Source organism: Agelaius phoeniceus, chromosome 3, assembly GCF_051311805.1.
Source record: "Agelaius phoeniceus isolate bAgePho1 chromosome 3, bAgePho1.hap1, whole genome shotgun sequence".
NCBI classification, from domain to species: domain Eukaryota; kingdom Metazoa; phylum Chordata; class Aves; order Passeriformes; family Icteridae; genus Agelaius; species Agelaius phoeniceus.
The window spans coordinates 32,174,206-32,181,555 of record NC_135267.1 but is presented as its reverse complement, the minus strand read 5'-3'; the positions used below and the strand labels follow the sequence as shown (position 1 = coordinate 32,181,555).

The 7,350-nt window shown below is 48.8% G+C and overlaps 1 long non-coding RNA gene across 1 annotated transcript; it reads right to left on the bottom strand.

Annotated features, from left to right (window-relative positions):
• Positions 1-303: 303 nt before the first annotated feature.
• On the bottom strand, positions 304-7,010 carry LOC129127872 (uncharacterized). Its single transcript, XR_008535222.1, has 2 exons — positions 6,571-7,010; positions 304-688 (listed from the first exon to the last, which is right to left on the bottom strand). It is a non-coding gene; the product is annotated as an uncharacterized LOC129127872 (long non-coding RNA).
• Positions 7,011-7,350: the final 340 nt, after the last annotated feature.

The following is a 7,350-nucleotide window of genomic DNA, read 5'->3' as shown; positions in this document are numbered from 1 at the left end:
CCTCTAATGTAAAGATATCTATCATAGTTAAGCATGTTTCTCCATTGTATCATAGAATGGAAGCCCAACCATAGTTCCAATATATGGTAACCTGGTTCATGATTTTTCTCCCTGCTTGTGTATCAAGATCACTTAAATCTAAGAACTTTAAAGAAAACTGCAACTAAAATTGTCAAGTTTTGTTTTCCTAACTGTCGAGGTTTAGGGCAAATTTGGAGGAGAATCTCCAAATTAGGGCTCCTCCAGTTAGCAAACCCACACAGCCCCTCCCCCCAACCGGTTCGGGAAGGATTTCTCGGAGAGGAGTGGAAAGAACCTGTTTATTTAACAAGCACAGCACCCCCCAGCACACAAAATGAACAATACCGGATGACACCACTCTGAAAAAGATGACAAATTCAGAAAGTCTCTCTGGGGGTGGTCACTCTGGTCTCAGTCCCTCCGGCGCTGGGGCTGCTGCTGCAGGCCAGAAGGTGCAGGATCTTGGTGTTTCTCAGGTCCCAGTCCGGAGCAGGTTCGAAGTGATCAGAAAAAGGAAAGGAGAAACCGTCCAGGAAGAAATTGGACAGTTTAGCTGAATTAGCTAAAGAGCAAAAGCAAGCAGAAGCAAAGCGAGCAAGAGCGAGAGAGCAAAAGCAAAAAGCAAAAGCAGCAAAAGCAAAAGCCGCAGTCTCCGTGTCCCGCCAGGCTGATAAGAAAACCAAAACAAAACTTTCCCGCTTCAGAGCCGGTCTTAAAGGTACAGAACATAATATCCAATATTAACAGAACACATGAATGGGGATACAAGCATCATAACGTCACCCTAGGACATTCCACCCCTTATCCCCATATCATCAACATACTACCACACATCATGCATTTATTCATACAAAATTTTCATCTGCTCCCCCACAATTTACAAGCAACACTCATTATGTCCTCATCACATCCCCACACTGGACCACTGAATCCATGCCCTATACTACAGGGCGGCAGGATTTCACCCCTTTCACCTTACTCACTCAAAGCTCCATCTATCACTTGCTCAGACCTTCGACACTTGCCCATCTCCTTCTCCATCTCCCACTTGCCCAGACCTTCAACACTTACACATTTCCTTCTATCTCATGTCTGTATGGTTTTCTCACCCCACAATCAGATCTCCCTGTGGTACACATCGTGTTGTTCCATCTCTTTGCATTATCCACCATGTGCAACCTGGTCCCTGAGCAAAGACAACCCCACGAATGGGTTTGTCTGTACTCAAGGCAGAATTGACCCACACAGTCTTCCCTAACAAACCTCTGACACGTACCACTGGGACTTTATCTCCATCTATTACATTCAGGGACTCAGACTGGGCAGGACCTGCTCGGTTGGTGGAACCTCGGGTGTTAACTAACCAGGTGGCCTTTGCTAAATGCTGCTCCCAATTTTTGAAAGATCCCCCACCCAAAGCTTTTAGCTGGGTTTTTAGTAGTCCATTGTACCTCTCCACTTTGCCTGCAGCTGGTGCATGGTAGGGGATATGGTACACCCACTCAATGCCATGTTCGCTAGCCCAGGTGCTGATAAGGCTGTTCTTGAAATGAGTCCCATTGTCTGACTCAATCCTCTCAGGGGTACCATGTCTCCACAGGATTTGGTTTTCCAGGCCCAGGATGGTGTTCCGGGCAGTAGCATGAGACACAGGGTAGGTTTCCAACCATCCAGTGGTGGCTTCCACCATGGTCAGCACGTAACGCTTGCCCTGGCGTGTCAGGGGCAGTGTGATGTAGTCTATCTGCCAGGCCTCCCCGTACTTGTACTTGGACCATCGCCCACCGTACCACAGGGGCTTCACTCGCTTGGCCTGCTTGATGGCAGCACACGTCTCACAGTCATGGATAACCTGTGAAATACTGTCCATGGTTAAATCCACCCCTCGGTCTCTTACCCACTTATAGGTGGCATCTCTGCCCTGATGGCCTGAGGCATCATGGGCCCATCGAGCTAGGAATAACTCTCCCTTGTGTTCCCAATCTAGGTCTATCTTGGACACCCCTATCCTTGCTGCCTGGTCTACCTGCTCATTGTTTTGGTGCTCCTCATTGGCTCTACTCTTGGGGACATGGGCATCTACATGGCGGACTTTCACAGGTAGCCTCCCTACCCTGGTAGCAATGTCTTTCCACTCATCAGCAGCCCAAATTGGTTTTCCTCTACGCTGCCAGTTAGCCTTTTTCCACCTCTCCAGCCATCCCCACAGAGCATTGGCTACCATCCATGAATCAGTGTAGAGGTAGAGCTTTGGCCATTTCTCTCTTTCTGCAATGTCCAGGGCCAGTTGAACGGCTTTGAGTTCTGCAAGTTGACTTGATCCACCTTCTCCTTCAGTAGCCTGTGCAACCTGTCGTGTGGGGCTCCATACGGCTGCTTTCCACTTCCGGTTCATCCCTAAGATGCGACAGGAACCGTCAGTGAAAAGAGCATAGCGTGTTTCCTCTGGGGGCAGTTGGTTATATGGAGGAGCCTCTTCAGCCCGTGTCACTGGTTCCTGTTCTTCATCAGTGACACCAAGATTCTCACCTTCGGGCCAATTTGTAATTACCTCCAAAATCCCAGGGCGATTTAGTTTACCTATATGGGCGCGCTGAGTGATAAGAGCAATCCACTTGCTCCATGTGGCACTGGTGGCATGGTGAGTGGAAGGAACCTTGCCTTTGAACATCCACCCCAGCACCGGTAGTCGGGGTGCCAGGAGGAGCTGCGCTTCTGTACCAATCACCTCTGAGGCGGCTTGGACTCCTTCATAGGCAGCCAAGATTTCCTTCTCTGTGGGAGTGTAGTTGGCCTCAGAGCCTCTGTAGCCTCGACTCCAAAATCCCAGTGGTCGACCCCGAGTCTCCCCAGGCATCTTCTGCCAAAGGCTCCAGGACAAGCCATGGTTCCCGGCTGCAGAGTAGAGCATGTTCTTCACATCTGGTCCTGTCCTAACTGGGCCAAGAGCTACTGCATGAGCTATCTCCTGCTTGATCTGGACAAAGGCCTGTTGCTGCTCAGGGCCCCAGTGGAAAGTGTTCTTCTTGCGGGTGACCAGGTAAAGAGGGCTCACGATCTGACTATACTCAGGAATGTGCATCCTCCAAAAGCCTATGGCACCTAGGAAAGCCTGTGTCTCTTTCTTATTGGTGGGTGGAGACATTGCTGTGATCTTGTTGATGACGTCTGTAGGAATCTGACGCCGTCCATCTTGCCACTTCACTCCCAGGAACTGAATCTCACGAGCTGGTCCCTTTACTTTGCTCTTTTTAATGGCGAAACCAGCTCCCAGGAGGATTTGGATGATTTCCTTTCCTTTCTCAAACACTTCCGCAGCTGTGTTCCCCCACACAATGATGTCATCAATATATTGCAGATGTTCTGGAGCCTCACCCCTTTCTAGTGCAGTCTGGATCAGTCCATGGCAGATGGTGGGACTGTGCTTCCACCCCTGGGGCAGTCGGTTCCAGGTATACTGCACTCCCCTCCATGTGAAAGCAAACTGAGGCCTGCATTCTGCTGCCAGAGGAATGGAGAAAAATGCATTGGCAATGTCTATAGTGGCGTACCACCTCGCTGCCTTGGACTCAAGCTCGTACTGGAGCTCTAATATGTCTGGCACGGCAGCACTCAGTGGTGGAGTCACCTCATTCAATGCACGGTAGTCCACAGTCAATCTCCATTCTCCTTCAGATTTTCGCACAGGCCAAATGGGGCTGTTGAAGGGTGAGTGGGTCTTGCTGACCACCCCTTGGCTCTCCAGCTCACGGATCATCTTATGGATGGGGATCACAGCATCTCGAGTGGTTCTATACTGTCGTCGATGCACTATGGAGGTGGCAATTGGCACTTGTTGATCTTCTCCCATCAGACATCCTACTGCAGATGGATTCTCAGACAGCCCAGGCAAGGTGTTCAATTGCTGGATGCCCTCTGTCTCTACAGCAGCTATCCCAAATGCCCACTTGAGTCCTTTTGGGTCTTTGAAATACCCACTTCGAAGGTAGTCTATGCCCAAAATACATGGGGCCTCTGGGCCAGTCACAATAGGATGTTTCTTCCACTCATTCCCAGTGAGGCTCACATCAGCTTCCACCAAAGTGAAATCCTGGGATCCCCCTGTCACACCAGCAATAGAAACAGACTCTGTCCCCACATGTCTCGACGGAATTAATGTACATTGTGCGCCAGTATCAACCAAAGCTTTATACTCTTGTGGTTCCGATGTGCCAGGCCAACGAATCCACACAGACCAGAAAACACGATTTTCCCTGGCCTCTACCTGGCTAGAGGCAGGGCCCCTCTAAGCCTGGTTATCCTTCTTTCCCTGGGCATATGTCTTAGATGTTCCTTCAAGGGGATCAGACATGGCATCATCAGCATCATACCTGGCGGTTCGGCTACGGGCAACTGGAGCTGCTTTCTTCCTGGTGGCTTCCTTCAATTCACGCACCCGTCGTGCCAGAACAGCAGTAGGTTTTCCATCCCACCTCCTCATATTTTCTCCACAGTCACGCAGGTAGAACCACAGCTCTGTTCGTGGGGTGTACCTTCTCTGGCCATCTGGGGAACGTCTGCCTTGGATACCAGAACCTCTGATCTGTACTGCCGAGATTTGGAGAAGGTCTTCTTTAATCTCCTCTCTGAGCTTCTTATGATTCTCCTCTATCTTATCCTCTAAGTTCTGCAGACGTGTTTCTACCGCTGCAATTCTGGCATGTGTTGGGCCATGCACAGCATCTGCATATGCTCGGAGCTTCCTTGCCATATCCAGCACAGTCTCGTCCCTCTCATCCCGCTTCATTATGGCTAGGGCAGAAGCATATTCGTGTGGCCCAAGTCGCACAAGTTTCCGCCACATCACAGACGTGCATGGCACCAAGTCTGGGTTCCTAGTTGTCACATCATCTGAGAAGATAATCTCTGCCACTGCCATCTCTCTCAGGCGTTGGATCCCTTGCTCTATGGTCTTCCACTGTGTCTGTTGCATATAAAGATCATCTGCACACAGGTATCTTTGTGCATGATACCTTGTGCCCAGAGGACCCGTGCCCAGAGGCTCTGAGGGTTTGCCCCCCTCATCATTCCTTGGTCAATGACAGGATCATGTGACAGGGATCCCAAATGCCTCGCTTCTGTGCCATCCAGAATTGTAGCCTCGCCTGCAGCATCCCAGAGACGGACTAACCAACTAATTATGGATTCATCAGGTCGTCGGGTGTAATCCTTCCGTAAGCCACGAAGGTCCTTCAGGGAAAAGGACTCAATATTTGCATCTGGTCTTGCACCTGCTGCTTTGACTCCTGATTTTATGTCAGGAGGCATTGAGGTTCCTTCTGCTGCATCATCATCATCATCATCATCCACTGGTCGATTGGTCTTGTCTGTGCATTTCCCACTTCTGGTACTGGTAGCAACAGCCATTGGTTTAGCTGCTGGCTTAGGCTCACTATCTGGTTTGGCTGCTGGCTTTGAGCCTGTGGTGTTGGCTGCAGCCTGAGTGACTGGGATAGCTGATTTATCTCCCTGCCCCCCTGCCTCCGTCTGCTGTCCTACAGTCTCCAACAGAGTGCGATAAGCATATGCCAGGGCCCAGCTCACTGCAATGACCTTTCTCTCCTTAGGCTCATCCTGGTATTTCTCTTTCAGATATTTCCCCACCTCAGCTGGGTTCTGAATTTGTTTATGGGGAAAATCCCAGACTATAGGGTCGGAGAATTCCTTCAGGATGTGGCCCATTTCCTCCCATTTCCCACACCACTCAGGATGTTTCACACCTGGGTCTACTCCTAAGTCAGGGGTCTCATCAGCCCGTCTAGAAATCTCAGCCCTCATTCTGGAGAGACAGCAGACTGTATAGAGGAAGGTTACCAGATTGAATACAAGAAAGATGGTTTCTCTAACATTCAGGGGAAACTGAACATCCTTTACTACTGACGCAACCGATTCATAGGAGAGGAAGGAAACCAAAGGCTGAAAAGCCTCATTCCCTGCTGCTCCTCCTCTAACAAACTGGACGAATAACCATAGCCAAGAACCATTCATACCTGGAGCAGACCCCAACATGTTTATAAACTTCTTGCACATCATTGCCATCAAGCCCAGCAGGATAGCCATTCTGGTCACTGCCCCTCTGCTGTAAAAACTACGTATGAGGGACAATACTAGAACTATTTCAGGATAGGAAAATAAACCTAGGGACCACAGAGGTATTAAAATCTCGAAAAACCCTAGGGACCAGAAGCACATGCAAGCCTTCACCCCAACACTCATCATGAATTCAAAAAGCATGGCTATTAGCTGCTTCAAACAGAGAGTAATGGCAACCAAAATACCCACAAAACAGGCTTTTTCCACTCACTCTCTCGAGCCCAGCGTTGGGCACCAAGATTTTGTCGAGGTTTAGGGCAAATTTGGAGGAGAATCTCCAAATTAGGGCTCCTCCAGTTAGCAAACCCACACAGCCCCTCCCCCCAACCGGTTCGGGAAGGATTTCTCGGAGAGGAGTGGAAAGAACCTGTTTATTTAACAAGCACAGCACCCCCCAGCACACAAAATGAACAATACCGGATGACACCACTCTGAAAAAGATGACAAATTCAGAAAGTCTCTCTGGGGGTGGTCACTCTGGTCTCAGTCCCTCCGGCGCTGGGGCTGCTGCTGCAGGCCAGAAGGTGCAGGATCTTGGTGTTTCTCAGGTCCCAGTCCGGAGCAGGTTCGAAGTGATCAGAAAAAGGAAAGGAGAAACCGTCCAGGAAGAAATTGGACAGTTTAGCTGAATTAGCTAAAGAGCAAAAGCAAGCAGAAGCAAAGCGAGCAAGAGCGAGAGAGCAAAAGCAAAAAGCAAAAGCAGCAAAAGCAAAAGCCGCAGTCTCCGTGTCCCGCCAGGCTGATAAGAAAACCAAAACAAAACTTTCCCGCTTCAGAGCCGGTCTTAAAGGTACAGAACATAATATCCAATATTAACAGAACACATGAATGGGGATACAAGCATCATAACGTCACCCTAGGACACTAACCCACTTCTTTCTATTTGAAACTGTTCTCATTTGTTTAAGGATTCATCTTCTACCTCACTGAGATCACTAAAAAGTAAAAACTAAAAATCTGAAGCCAATGATCAGCTGCTACTCTCTTTTTATCAAAAAGCTTTGGAGGGAACTGGTATTCTCCTTATTAGAAACATACTAGAAACAAATATTAGAAAACAATATTAGACCATTCTACTAAAACTCAGGAAACTAGAGCACTATGAATAGATTTTTTTAAAGTGGGCCAAATTTTTAAAAGGAGTCTCTAATTTGCAAGCCCAATTTTGTGTGTACCATTGATAGTATGTCTGTTTGA